The following is a 15,942-nucleotide window of genomic DNA, read 5'->3' as shown; positions in this document are numbered from 1 at the left end:
CAGCATATGAACAAATGGAATATACGTTTCAATAAAACATTATACATTATTTATCCGTTTAGTGAGGTGAAATTAAAGCTACATAATTATTTATTTATTTATGCAGTGTCTATAAAATGATGGTGATTAATATGTGAGGTAAATAAATTACATTATTTAGCACATTGATCATTTGTCTTTCATGGTTTTTGTGTATTACATATAACCAGTGCAGTGTGAGAGCTGTAAACAGCTAGTATAAAGAGAGTGCTGACTGGCTGCTTCTATAGCTCTGGGTAACGCACCACGGTAAGCGAGACTGACTAACAACATGACGGGCCAAGGTCTTCCCTTTACTCTCTAAACAATCTATTCAGCTCCAGTGATTTTGTTGCTATTTATGTGTAGCCCTTCCTCTGTGATCTCCAAGCAGGGCAAACCCACTTTAGTGAACAGTGAAAAGACTGATTTCTCTGCTGATATGCCAATATGGTGTGTGTGTGTGTGTGTGTGTGTGTGTGTGTGTGTGTGTGTGTGTGTGTGTGTGTGTGTGTGTGTGTGTGTGTGTGTGTGTGTGTGTGTGTGTGTGTGTGTGTGTGTGTGTGTGTGTGTGTGTGTGTGTGTGTGATTGGCAGCTCTGACAGTAGTGATGGTTATTATATTCTGTGGTAGTCTTTGATTGATGCCTTTCTCCAGAACCCCAGATGAAGCACTCTCCTGCAAAACAGACAGACACACACCCTGATGGCCTTCTGTAATGCCAAACAGACAGACACACATCCTGACGGCCTTCTGTAATGCCAAACAGACAGACAGCCACCCTGACAGCCTTCTGTAATGCCAAACAGACAGACAGCCACCCTGACGGCCTTCTGTAATGCCAAACAGACAGACAGACACCCTGACGGCCTTCTGTAATGCCAAACAGACAGACAGACAGACAGACAGACACCCTGATGGCCTTCTGTAATGCCAAACAGACAGACACACACCCTGACGGCCTTCTGTAATGCCAAACAGACAGACACACACCCTGACGGCCTTCTGTAATGCCAAACAGACAGACACACACCCTGACGGCCTTCTGTAATGCCAAACAGACAGACAGACACACACCCTGACGGCCTTCTGTAATGCCAAACAGACAGACACACACCCTGACGGCCTTCTGTAATGCCAAACAGACAGACACACACCCTGACGGCCTTCTGTAATGCCAAACAGACAGACACACACCCTGACGGCCTTCTGTAATGCCAAACAGACAGACACACACCCTGACGGCCTTCTGTAATGTCAAACAGACAGACACACACCCTGACGGCCTTCTGTAATGCCAAACAGACAGACACACACCCTGACGGCCTTCTGTAATGCCAAACAGACAGACAGCCACCCTGACGGCCTTCTGTAATGCCAAACAGACAGACAGCCACCCTGATGGCCTTCTGTAATGCCAAACAGACAGACAGCCACCCTGACGGCCTTCTGTAATGCCAAACAGACAGACAGCCACCCTGATGGCCTTCTGTAATGCCAAACAGACAGACAGCCACCCTGATGGTCTTCTGTAATGCCAAACAGACAGACACACACCCTGACGGCCTTCTGTAATGCCAAACAGACAGACAGACACACCCTGACGGCCTTCTGTAATGCCAAACAGACAGACACATACCCTGACAGCCTTCTGTAATGCCAAACAGACAGACAGACACCCTGATGGCCTTCTGTAATGCCAAACAGAGAGACAGACACACACCCTGACGGCCTTCTGTAATGCCAAACAGACAGACACCCTGACGGCCTTCTGTAATGTCAAACAGACAGATACACACCCTGACGGCCTTCTGTAATGCCAAACAGACAGACACACACCCTGACAGCCTTCTGTAATGCCAACCAGACCACTGACACGCCTGACCTGATGCTTCACACTGACCTGAATACCAGGCCTCCTCCCATGCCCTGACCCCATCTGGCCCCTGATCCAGTTAGCTCATTCATTTCAACAACCTTGGTTGGGGTGTGAAGTAGCAACAGACAGGGTACTGTTTGTTCTCCCCTCGACCCCTGGGCCATGAACTCATCACAGAATACTGGGAAAACCAAGGTCACTCCACTCCATCAGGATAATTAAACACAGACACAGTGTGTGGTGTGTCTGATGGTGGGAGTTTATGTGCATGCGTACAGATATAGGATTGCAGGACTGTTCTCCGGCAACAGGGTATTCAAATTATGATGCTACATTTGTACCTGTGGCTCAGTTGGTAGAGTATGGTGTTTGCAACGCCAGCATGGTGTGTGTGCAACCCCAGGGTTGTGCCAGGGTTGTGGGTTCTATTCCCACGGGGGGCCAGTACAAAAAAAAAATGTGTGAAATGAAATGTATGCATTCACTACTGTAAGTCGCTCTGGATAAGAGCGTCTGCTAAATGACGAAAATGTAAATGTAAATGTACCTGTGTGTGTGAAGATCTCAATAGAATGCTGCTGTTGGCAGCCTTGATAGAAATCACTAGGGGAAATACTGGGGAACATTGGACTCCACTTCTGTTCACACCCCCTTCAGGCTAACATCACAGAGGTATAACTCATGCCCATGCACTTAACGGACTAACACAATTGAATGACATTGGCTATACTGTACAGTTCAAGGCTTTTCTTTATTTTTACTATTTTCTACATTGTAGAATAATAATGAAGACATCAACACTATGAAATAACACATATGGAATCATGTAGTAACCAAAAAAGTGTTAAACAAAGTAGCCACCCTTTGCCTTGATGACAGCTTTGCACACTCTTGGTATTCTCTCAACCAGATTCATGAGGTAGTCACCTGGAATGCATTTCAATTAACAGGTGTGCCTTGTTAAAAGTTAATTTGTGGAATTTCTTTCCTTCTTAATGCGTTTGGCAATCAGCCAATCAGTTGTGTTATGACAAGGTAAAGGTGGTATACAGAAGTTAGCTTTATTTGGTAGTGAGGGCAGGTAGCAGTAATGGTAGTAGTAGTAGTAGTAGTAGTAATGGTGGTAGTAGTAGTATTAATGGTAGTAGTAGTTGTAATGGTAGTAGTAGTAATGGTGGTGTGGTGGTAGTAGTAGTAATGGTAGTGGTAGTAGTAGTAGTAGTAGTAGTAGTAATGGTAGTAATGGTAATGGTAGTAGTAGTAATGGTAGTAATAGTAATGGTAGTAGTAATGGTAGTAGTAGTAGTAATGGTGGCAGTAGTAGTAGTAATGATAGTAGTAGTAGTAGTAGTAATGGTGGTAGCAGTAGTAGTAATGGTAGTAGTAGTAGTAATGGTAGTTGTAGTAGTAATGGTAGTAGTTGTAGTAGTAATGGTAGTAGTAGTAGTAGTAGTAGTAGTAATGGTAGTAGTAGTAGTAGTAGTAATGGTAGTAGTAGTAATGGCAGTGGTGATAATGGTAGTAGTAGTAGTAGTAACGGTAGTAGTAATGGTAGTAGTAGTAATAGTAGTAATGGTAGTAGTAGTAATGGTAGTAGTAGTAGTAATGGTAGTAGTAATGGTAGTAGTAGTAATGGTAGTAGTAGTAGTAGTAATGGTGGTAGTAGTAGTAGTAATGGTAATGGTAGTAATGGTAGTGGTAGTAATGGTAGTGGTAGTAATGGTAGTAGTAGTAGTAGTAATGGTAGTGGTAGTAATGGTAGTGGAAGTAATGGTAGTAGTAGTAGTAAAGGTGGTAGTAGTAGTAATGGTGATAGTAGTAATGGTAGTGGTAGTAAGGGTAGTAGTGGTAACAGTGATAGTAGTAGTAGTAGTAGTAGTAGTAGTAATGGTGGTAGTAGTAATGGTAGTGGTAGTAATGTAGTAGTAGTAATGGTAGTGGTAATAATGGTGGTAGTGGTAGTAATGGTGGTAGTAGTAGTAATGGTAGTGGTAGTAATGGTGGTAGTAGTAGTAATGGTAGTGGTAGTAATGGTGGTAGTGGTAGTAATGGTGGTAGTAGTAGTAATGGTAGTGGTAGTAATGGTGGTAGTAGTAGTAGTAGTGGTAGTAGTAGTAATGGTAGTGGTAGTAGTAGTAGTAGTAATGGTAGTGGTAGTAATGGTAGTGGTAGTAATGGTAGTAGTAGTAGTAGTAGTAGTAGTAATGGTAGTAGTAGTAATGGTAGTGGTAGTAGTGGTAGTAGTAGTAGTAATGGTAGTGGTAGTAATGGTAGTGGTAGTAATGGTAGTAGTAGTAGTAATGGTGGTGGTAGTAGTAGTAGTAGTAGTAATGGTAGTGGTAGTAATGGTAGTGGTAGTAGTGGTAGTAGTAGTAGTAATGGTAGTAGTAGTAGTGGTAGTAGTAGTAATGGGTTAGGTACAGTGACCTGGGGTGGTAGTAGGTGTTGAGAGAGAGAGGATAGGCAGTTAAAGGGAAATCGCCCTGCGTAGGATGCCGTCTTTCGGGTAGATGGGTAGTTAAATGGGTGTCCTTACTATGTGGTCACTAAAAATCCAATGGTACTTATCATGAGAGTAGGGGTGTTAAGCCCGGTGTCCTGGCTAAATTCCCAACCTGGCCCCATTTTCATCATGGCTACCTAATCATCCCCTTTCATTATCAATTGGCATATATGACTCCTCATCTCTCCACCTGATAGCTGATGTGTGGTGAGCGTTCTGGCACACATGCTTGCCATGCATCATCCAAGAGGGTGCTACACATTGGGGGTGGATGAGGTGAGTTTTCCCCCCTTATAGCGCTTTGAGCATTTGGAAAGGTGCTATATAAATGCAATCAATGAATTATTAATGAATGAATTAAAGAGAGAGTGAAAGAGAGTAAGAGAATGATGTAATTTACAGCAATGCAGCTCCGTTGACGTAGTGCTTTTCCAGCCAAAGCAGTAAGGGTGAGGAGGTCTAGGTATAGCCAGCGGTATTTCCATTACTCTAAGTGCTGAGCTCCTCTCCTCAACATGGAGGAATAGGGGGATGGAGGGAGGAAAGGTATTTCCATTACTCTAAGTGCTGAGCTCCTCTCCTCAACATGGAGGAATAGGGGGATGGAGGGAGGAAAGGTATTTCCATTACTCTAAGTGCTGAGCTCCTCTCCTCAACATGGAGGAATAGGGGGATGGAGGGAGGAAAGGTATTTCCATTACTCTAAGTGCTGAGCTCCTCTCCTCAACATGGAGGAATAGGGGGATGGAGGGAGGAAAGGTATTTCCATTACTCTAAGTGCTGAGCTCCTCTCCTCAACATGGAGGAATAGGGGGATGGAGGGAGGAAAGGAAAAGGGGCTAGATATTTATTGTGTCTCCATTAGCCGGTATGAGAAATGGGATGGACAGGGAGACTCCACCCACTAGCCGACGCCCTTCTCCTCCTCCTTCCGGATTGGTGTGTGTATGAGCACAATGTTGTTAGAGATGTACTGGTTTTCCACAACAGAGGCATACAAATAAGAGGTTTTCTTTTTCAGAGAGATAAAAGCAGCGACAGGCTAGTGGCTACGATCTTCTTTTAAACTCCGTGGCAACAGATTCATATAGAGACAATAAGACAGTGTGAGTAACAGGTGCTTTCATCTTGAATTAGGTATGGAGGATGTGGAATTGACTCAGCAGTATGGTTGGTGTCGATATAATCTATTTACATTGAAAGCCATTTGGCACTGTTACAAGTGCCTGTTGGGCTAACTGTTGCCTTCTGGCTGATTCCATTCGAGCTGCAGGTTAGTTACAGCGAGATCACACACACACACACAAACAGACACGCACATACACAAACACAAACACACGCACGCACACCCCCACACACACACACACGCACGCACGCACACATACACACACACACACACACACACACACACACACACACACACAAGAGCCTGCCTGCCTCCCTCAGGTGCAGACAGAGTTTATTAACGCCAGTGCTGTCAGACAGGAACATAAATACTAGTAGTTATTACAGCACAGCTATAGCAGGGAATAAACCTGAACTAACGCTTTAGACTGGACATCAATACACCAGTTAATACTGCCAGAAATGCAGTATACTGGAAGGAGAGGAATATGATACATTTATTACATAGACTAATATGATACATGTATTTCATAGACTAGGTCTCAGTAGCAGACTCATTTCATCTATCTCTGTGATAATGATGCTGTGCCAATTTTCTTATAATTTTTTTATTCAGTGAAAACCCATTGAGACCAGGATCTCATTCTCAAGGTTGCCCTGATCACGGTAATACAACAATCAATACAATGTGAAACAAAACAACAATCAATACAATGTGAAACAAAACAACAATCAATACAATGTGAAACAAAACAGCAATCAATACAATGTGAAACAAAACAACAATCAATACAATGTGAAACAAAACAACAATCAATACAATGTGAAACAAAACAGCAATCAATACAATGTGAAACAAAACAACAATCAATACAATGTGAAACAAAACAACAATCAATACAATGTGAAACAAAACAGCAATCAATACAATGTGAAACAAAACAACAATCAATACAATGTGAAACAAAACAACAATCAATACTATGTGAAACAAAACAACAATCAATACAATGTGAAACAAAAAAGCAATTAATACAATGTGAAACAAAACAACAATCAATACGATGTGAAACAAAACAGCAATCAATACAATGTGAAACAAAACAACAATCAATACAATGTGAAACAAAACAACAATCAATACAATGTGAAACAAAACAGCAATCAATACAATGTGAAACAAAACAGCAATCAATACGATGTGAAACAAACCAACAATACAATGTGAAACAAAACAACAATACAATGTGAAACAAAACAGCGATCAATACAATGTGAAACAAAACAACAATCAATACGATGTGAAACAAAACAGCAATCAATACAATGTGAAACAAAACAGCAATCAATACAATGTGAAACAAAACAACAATCAATACAATGTGAAACAAAACAGCAATCAATACAATGTGAAACAAAACAACAATCAATACGATGTGAAACAAAACAACAATCAATACAATGTGAAACAAAACAGCAATCAATACAATGTGAAACAAAACAACAATCAATACAATGTGAAACAAAACAACAATCAATACAATGTGAAACAAAACAACAATCAATACGATGTGAAACAAAACAACAATCAATACGATATGAAACAAAACAACAATCAATACAATGTGAAACAAAACAACAATCAATACAATGTGAAACAAACAACAATCAATACAATGTGAAACAAAACAGCAATCAATACAATGTGAAACAAAACAACAATCAATAGAATGTGAAACAAAACAACAATCAATACGATGTGAAACAAAACAACAATCAATACAATGTGAAACAAAACAGCAATCAATACAATGTGAAACAAAACAACAATCAATACAATGTGAAACAAAACAACAATCAATACAATGTGAAACAAAACAACAATCAATACAATGTGAAACAAAACAGCGATCAATACAATGTGAAACAAAACAACAATCAATATGATGTGAAACAAAACAACAATACAATGTGAAACAAAACAACAATACAATGTGAAACAAAACAGCGATCAATACAATGTGAAACAAAACAGCAATCAATACGATGTGAAACAAAACAACAATAAATACGATGTGAAACAAAACAACAATCAATACAATGTGAAACAAAACAACAATCAATACGATGTGAAACAAAACAACAATCAATACAATGTGAAACAAAACAACAATCAATACAATGTGAAACAAACAACAATCAATACAATGTGAAACAAAACAGCAATCAATACAATGTGAAACAAAACAACAATCAATAGAATGTGAAACAAAACAACAATCAATACGATGTGAAACAAAACAACAATCAATACAATGTGAAACAAAACAGCAATCAATACAATGTGAAACAAAACAACAATCAATACAATGTGAAACAAAACAACAATCAATACAATGTGAAACAAAACAGCGATCAATACAATGTGAAACAAAACAACAATCAATATGATGTGAAACAAAACAACAATACAATGTGAAACAAAACAACAATACAATGTGAAACAAAACAGCGATCAATACAATGTGAAACAAAACAGCAATCAATACGATGTGAAACAAAACAACAATAAATACGATGTGAAACAAAACAACAATATATACAATGTGAAACAAAACAACAATCAATACAATGTGAAACAAAACAGCAATCAATACAATGTGAAACAAAACAACAATAAATACGATGTGAAACAAAACAACAATAAATACAATGTGAAACAAAACAACAATCAATACAATGTGAAACAAAACAACAATCAATACAATGTGAAACAAAACAACAATCAATACAATGTGAAACAAAACAACAATCAATACAATGTGAAACAAAACAACAATCAATACAATGTGAAACAAAACAACAATCAATACGATGTGAAACAAAACAACAATCAATACGATGTGAAACAAAACAGCAATCAATACAATGTGAAACAAAACAACAATCAATACGATATGAAACAAAACAACAATCAATACAATGTGAAACAAAACAGCAATCAATACTATGTGAAACAAAACAACAATCAATACAATGTGAAACAAAACAACAATCAATACGATGTGAAACAAAACAACAATCAATACGATGTGAAACAAAACAGCAATACAATGTGAAACAAAACAACAATCAATACAATGCAATAAAAATCTAACTACAGCACAACACAAAATATAAGAAAAGCAGTTACATTCCTTGGCTACTAGGTCCTCAATCAACACTTTAAATTGCCCGAACGGCACCAGAACATCCAATTGTAATGAGTTTTGTAAATTATTCCAGCATTGAGTTGCATTAAAACTTAAAGCAGATTTACCTAATTCAGTGGAGACCCGAGGAACATTGAGTTAACCAACCTTGTGAACGGGTTTGGTAACTCATGTTTTTATACTTCAACAACGAAGTTAGGTAAGTCGGAAGCTTGTGTAGTAGAGCTTTGTAAAGTTAAAGGGAATAGTGAAGTGATCTAAGGGATGCATGTTAACCCACTATCTCTGTCTAGATGAATAACGTTAATCCTGATTATGTGCAGACAAACACCTCTTGTTAGAATGAGGATGACCAGACCTCTACCTCTGAACCCAAAGAAAGGAAAGCATTGGTTAAATGTATATGACCACTGGTCTACCTGGACAGGAGAGAGTAGAGGGTAAACAGACAAGACATCCATCCTCATCATGGATGTTACCCTTCAATCACTACAAGATCACTGGTTAAAACTGCCTAAAACACAGCCTCAGAAATGGTTGTACTTGGTTCGTTCGTTCAGTGTCATATTGGCAAGATGAAGCCTGAGGTGTAAAATCAGTTATATTAGCCAGCCAGTCACTGGAGAGCTGGTGTGTGCGTGCTGTATCAAAGGCTGTGTTTGTTTCTCCAGGCTGTCTCAGGCTGACAGCTCTCGTGCTAGAACTCAACCCTAAAGGCAGCCTGTCTGTCACAAGGTGAACCAGCCTTTTGTCTCACCATTCATCTGGAGAAAAACTCCATTTGTAAAATTCCCTCTACATTACTAATTTGAAGGCATCATGTCACCAGATATTATGACTTTATATCTTATCCACTACATTATCTTTTCTTACCCAGAACACCCTGTGTCTGTGTATCAGTCTGTCCACTTCCTGTTCGATGTGTCATGACATGTGAAGGCTCAAGGCTAACTGTTTAGCTGTTTGTATTTCCCTCTATGACACATTGATTGACAGTTGGCCTCTTGCCCACTGCACTAATATTAACCACTCATTGATTTCCTATCACTGACTCCCACAGTGTGAGCTCCAGACCTGGAGGATGAGACTTACCAACACACACCATGGCAGAGAGAGGTTCTGATGTGTCTGTTTAGCTCAAAACAAATATTTTGGCAAAAGCAACTTCTGACTGCTGGCTTTATGTTGACTCTAAAGGACCTACTGATCATTTTGCATCAACATGTAGAGGGAAAGCTGAAACCTTTTTTTATAAGTGATGTATCAGTTATTGTGACTGTAGCAAATTCATTTAAATCTGCCGTTATCCAGTTGAATGAAAAATGTACAGGTAGTCTAGTGGTTAGAGCATTGGGCCAGTAACTGAAAGGTTGCTGGATCGAATCCCCGAGCTGACAAGGTACAAATCTGTCGTTCTGCCCCTGAGCAAGGCAGTTAACCCATTGTTCCCAGGTAGGCTGTTATTGTAAATACGAATTTGTTCTTAACTGACTGGTTAAATAAAAATAATTGCCAAAATAGAGGAAACACCAACATAAAGTGGAGTGGCTAATAGGTACCCTGTCTTGCTTAATTATTTGGGTGCTCTGCCATATGTGACAAGGACTTCAAATCCCAAGTTCAAGAACTTAGAGAAACTCCGGCACTCCAACATTTTTTATAAAAGGACAAAAGGACGTCATCTCATTTCACCTTTTTATTTTGGGCCGGCAGGCTGACGCGTCGGCAGTTACATCAGAGTATCAAGAGGTGTGCCAAAGCCAGTGTTTTTATACAAGTGTTTAGGTGATCGTTATAACTGCCCACACCTGTGTGAGGGCAGGGCCTAGTGGTAATACCAATATTTGTTACGGCTGTTTAAAGGATCGGACCAAGGCGCAGCGTGTTTGTAGTTCCAATCTTTATTAAACCGTGAAACTAAATGCAATACACCAAATACTTGAAATAACAAAAACAACAAACCGTGACGCAGAGAGAAAACACACTACTCAAAATGAACAACCTGTAACGTGGGTTGTATAAAGGGGACCAAGGCGCAGCGTGTATCGTGCTCATATTTACTTTTAATGAATATACTTTAACAAAACAACAAAACGACCGAAAACAGTTCCGTCAGGTGACATACACTAAACAGAAAGCAACTACCCACAAAACCCAGGAAGAAAAACCCATACTTAAATATGATCTCCAATTAGAGACAACGAGAACTGGCTGCCTCTAATTGGAGATCATCCCAACAACCCTAACATAGAAATAGAAACCTAGAAAAACAACATAGAAACAGAAAACATGAAAACCACCCAAAAACACCCCCTGTCACGCCCTGACCACTCTACTATAGAAAATGACATCTTACAAGGGTCAGGACGTGACATTACCCACTCCCCCAAAGGTGCAGACTCCGACTGCAACCAACCAACCAAATTTTTTTTTTTAAACACAAAACACAAAGGGAGGGTAGGGAGGGTGACAAATGTCTATGGCGGCTCTAGTGCTAAACCCAGAACCTTACTATCCCTCCGATCCTCCAACAACGGAGGTGGCTCCGGTTCAGGGCGTAACCCCCATTCCGCCCGCAGATCCCTCCGCTTCTGTAACACCGGCCCGTGGATCGTTATCAGAGGAATCGGACTGTAGATCATTACCGGAAGCTTTGTGCTGCAGACCGCCGCTGGAGGTTCTGGGCTACAGGCCACCACTGGAGGATCCGGGCTGCAGGCCGCCGCTGAAGACTCCGTGCTGCAGGCCGCCGCTGAAGACTCCGTGCTGCAGGCCGCCGCTGAAGACTCCGTGCTGCAGGCCGCCGCTGAAGACTCCGGACTGCAGACTGCCGCTGAAGGCTCCGGGCTGCGGACCGCCGCTGGAGGCTCTGGACTGGGGAGCGTTGCTGGAGGCTCCGGACTGGGGAGCGTCGCTGGATGCTCCGGATTGGGGAGCATCGCTGGACGCTCCTGACTGGGGAGCGTCGCTGGAAGCTCCGGACTGGGAAGCTTCGCTGGAGGCTCCGGACTGGGAAGCGTCGCTTGAGGCTCCAGCCTGGGGAGCGTCGCTGGAGGCTCCGGGCTGAGGTCCATCTCAGTAGGTTCCGGACTGTAGGCCGTCTCAGTAGGTTCCGGACTGTAGGCCGTCTCAGTAGGGTCCGGACTGTAGGCCGTCTCAGTAGGTTCCGGACTGTAGGCCGTCTCAGTAGGTTCCGGACTGAAAAACGTCGCCGGAAGCTCTGGACGGGGAACTGTCGCCGGAAGCTCTGGATGGGAATGTGCATTGGAATCCTGATGCGTGGTACTGGCATGGGTGGCGCCAGACTGATAACCCCCACCTCAGGACGAGTGCAGGGAGCAGGAACAGGACACTCCGGACTGGGCATGCGCACTGGAGGTCTGGTGCGTTGGACTGGCTTAGGCGGCGCCAGACTGGGAACACGCACCTCAGGGCGAGTGCGGTAAGGAGGCACAGGACGTACTGGGCTATGGAGGCAAACTGGAGACCAGGCATGCTGAGCAGGCCTACTCCATCCTGGCTGAATGACCATCTTCGCCCTACACCGGTGAGGAGCTTGCACCGAGCGCACCGGGCTGTGAGTGCGTATGGGCAATATAGTGCGCATCACACCATAACCCATTGCTCGTTCATCCACTCGCTCCTCAGCACGCCCGCTCCGCAGCGCTCTTAACGCCAGTACCTCTCCGGAATCTTGCGTTGAGCTCCTCGCTTGACTCCCTGACTGGCTCCGGTTCACTCCACAGCTCTCCTCGGTAAGCACAGGAAGTTGGCTCAGGTCTCCCCTCTGACCTTGCCAAACTCCCCGTATGCCCCCCCCCCCCCCCCCTCCCCCCTGGATAATTAGGGCTGCCTCTCCACCTTGCCTCTTGGTGGATATAACGCCTCGTAGTATCGTCGCTCCCTCTTTGCTGCTTCAATTTCGTCCTTCGGGCGACGATACTCCCCAGCCTGCCTCCAGGGTCCTTTCCCATCCAAAATCTCCTCCCAAGTCCATTCCTCCAGCTGATCCCCACCACGCTGCTTGGTCCTTTTTTGGTGGATTGTTCTGTCACGGCTGTTTAAAGGTTCGCACCAAGGCGCAGCGTGTTTGTAGTTCCACATCTTTATTAAACCGTGAAACTAAATGCAATACACCAAATACTTGAAATAACAAAAACAACAAACCGTGACGCAGAGAGAAAACACCCTACTCAAAATTAACAACCCACAAAACCAAATGGCAAAACCCCCTACATAAGTATGATCTCCATTTAGAGACAACGAGAACCGGCTGAAATAGAAACATAGAAAAACAACATAGAAACAGAAAACACGAAAACCACCCAAAAACACCCCCTGTCACGCCCTGACCTACTCTACTATAGAAAATGACATCTTACAAGGGTCAGGACGTGACAATATTAGTCAATAGACAATTGTTACAATATATATACAAATACATAAACAAATATACAAACACCAACATAAAGGGTCTTACAGTTTTTCTCCATTGGTTTGGCTCATTTCTTGAAACAGAAATTACATTCTCAAAACTACATGGACAAACTTCCAAACCATTTGGCAATTGTTCACAACAGAATTGAATTTCTCATTCATTTCATCAAATTGCAAATGTCTAAGTACATGTCTCAATGTCTCAGTACATCTTTGCAAATGATTAAGTACATGTAGCCTACATTTAGCACAATTTCCAAGTGAATAGATCTTATCGATCTAAACTGATTGTTGATTCTCAGTCTAATGGTTGTTCGCTCCAAAACGTGTCAGCGTCATTTCATTCTATAAGTCATCACATGCACAATAGTCTGTTCAATTGTCAAAATTAGTCAAGAACATAATACCATGAATACCATATATGAATCCCTTGGAACATTTGATACATTTATTACAGCAATTGACAGTCAGGTGAAACTAGAACTTGACTAACGAAGGAGGAGTTTCACACATCTCAGATGACCAATCAAACAGTATGTTTAGTTACCTGACAGGTGCTGTCCATGACTGTGAATGCTGCCAAACATGTATGTAAAGAGCTTGACCATGCAGGACCAGTACAATTTCTGAACATGGAGGCACCTGGCCAAGTAAATGAACAAGGGCAACTGCCTGCTCGAGGAAGAGGAAGAGGAAGAAGAGGAGGAGGAGTAAGGGTGCGTGGTGGTGGAATAGGGGGAAGAGGCCGAGGAGCACGAAGACACCATGCTGTCCTGGATGAAATTCAGGCCACAATTATAGACCATGTCATCAACCATGGCCTCACAATGGCGGAGGCAGGTCGCCGAGTGCAGCCTAATGTGCCTCGCTCAACAGTCTCCTCCATCATCCAAACCTTTCGCAGGGAAAACAGGTATGTAGTCAGTCAATGATGGAATTATATGTTGTATAGGACAGGACACTGTGCATAGAGCAAGAAATATATTTATTTACACATTTACCTATTCATTTAGTGTGTGTGTGTGTGTGTGTGTGTGTGTGTGTGTGTGTGTGTGTGTGTGTGTGTGTGTGTGTGTGTGTGTGTGTGTGTGTGTGTGTGTGTGTGTGTGTGTGTGTGTGTGTGTGTGTGATAGACCTACAGTAATATCTTACCTCAATGGGATGTTATGATACTAAAAATGACAAGAAAAACATTGGAGAAAATAAACTATGGAATAGTTTCTTTTCTACAGTATTGATGATACAGTTTACAGTAGTATTCCAGTCACTGTGCAGTGATGCATTGGAATTGTGGTAAAGTTACTGTAAGTACAACAACAATACAATTACATAGGTAACTCATTCTGTAAGGAATACATAAGGTATACATTACGAATGGAGTGTTGTCCTTTGACTTCTATATCTAGGATTGGACGACAACCTTGCACGGGTGGCAGAGGAAAACTTCTCAATGAACAACAAGAACAAGAGATCTGTAACATGGTGATGGCAAATAATGCCATCACATTGAGACAGATCCACGCTGCAATCCTACAAGACAATGCCATATTCCAAAATGTCAACTCTATAAGCAACTCCACAATAGACCGGATATTGAAGAAGCATCGGATGACAATGAAGCAAATTTACAGGGTACCATTTGAGAGGAACTCTGATAGAGTGAAAGAGCTGCGGTACCAGTATGTACATGTAAGTCAGTTACTGGTTGTCCATCATTATAACCTTTTTACAATTAAGCAGTGGTTCCCAAACCTTTTTTGGCTTCAGTACCCACTTTACCTGATTTGTGTATCCAGGTAATCCAGGTATGGAAGTATTTGATTTATCTGACTTCAACATTATCTGACTTCAACATAAAAACTGCAGCTTACTGTATGATGCAATTATCATTATAATCCTTATTTTGAAGAATATAACATACAATAAGAAAAGGGGTCAAAGAGCTGCAATTAGTGCCTCCCATGTAAATCTATCTAATACTGTGGGTTTTACTGTAACATTTCAGTAAGTCTAGTCATTGATGATTTCCCCCCTCCCCTTTCTGTCAAATACCCCCTGTAGTACCTCTGCATAGGGGTACATGTACCCCAGGTTTGGAACCACTGGAGTAGTGGCCAGTAGTATATTGAACTTGTGGAGAACATAGAACATTCCTATGTAATTGTCTGTAACTGTAGTGTATGACTCTTCTGTATGACTGATTTGATCTTTTCTTTTTTTACGCTATTGTAGAGAATAATGGCATTGGAAGGAAATGAGACCCATCACATCCTCGTGTTTGTGGATGAAGCTGGCTTCAACCTGGCCAAGGGCCGAAGACGTGGCCATAATATTATTGGCCACCGGGCCACGGCGGATGTCCCAGGCCAGCGAGGGGGCAATATAACTATGTGTGCTGCCATATCTGAGAATGGTGTGGCCACTCACATCCCCAGTCTTGGCCCATACAATACACAGAAGCTCCTCATCTTCTTGGACCGCCTTCATTTTGATTTGATCCCTGAAAATGAGAGAGGTCTCGTAGGGCCTCACCTACCACAACATGTCATTGTATGGGACAATGTGAATTTCCACCGTGGCCCGCTCATCAGGGCCTGGTTCACTACTCATCCAAGGATGGTCATGGTGTTCCTACCACCTTACTCTCCTTTCCTCAACCCTATTGAGGAGTATTTCTCCGCTTGGAGGTGGAGAGTGTATGAGCATCGGGCTCAAGATCAGAGGTCCCTGCTCCATGTAATGGACGCTGCGTGTGAGGATATTACAGG

Source organism: Salmo trutta, chromosome 20, assembly GCF_901001165.1.
Source record: "Salmo trutta chromosome 20, fSalTru1.1, whole genome shotgun sequence".
NCBI classification, from domain to species: domain Eukaryota; kingdom Metazoa; phylum Chordata; class Actinopteri; order Salmoniformes; family Salmonidae; genus Salmo; species Salmo trutta.
Note: the sequence above shows the minus strand (reverse complement) of the source record.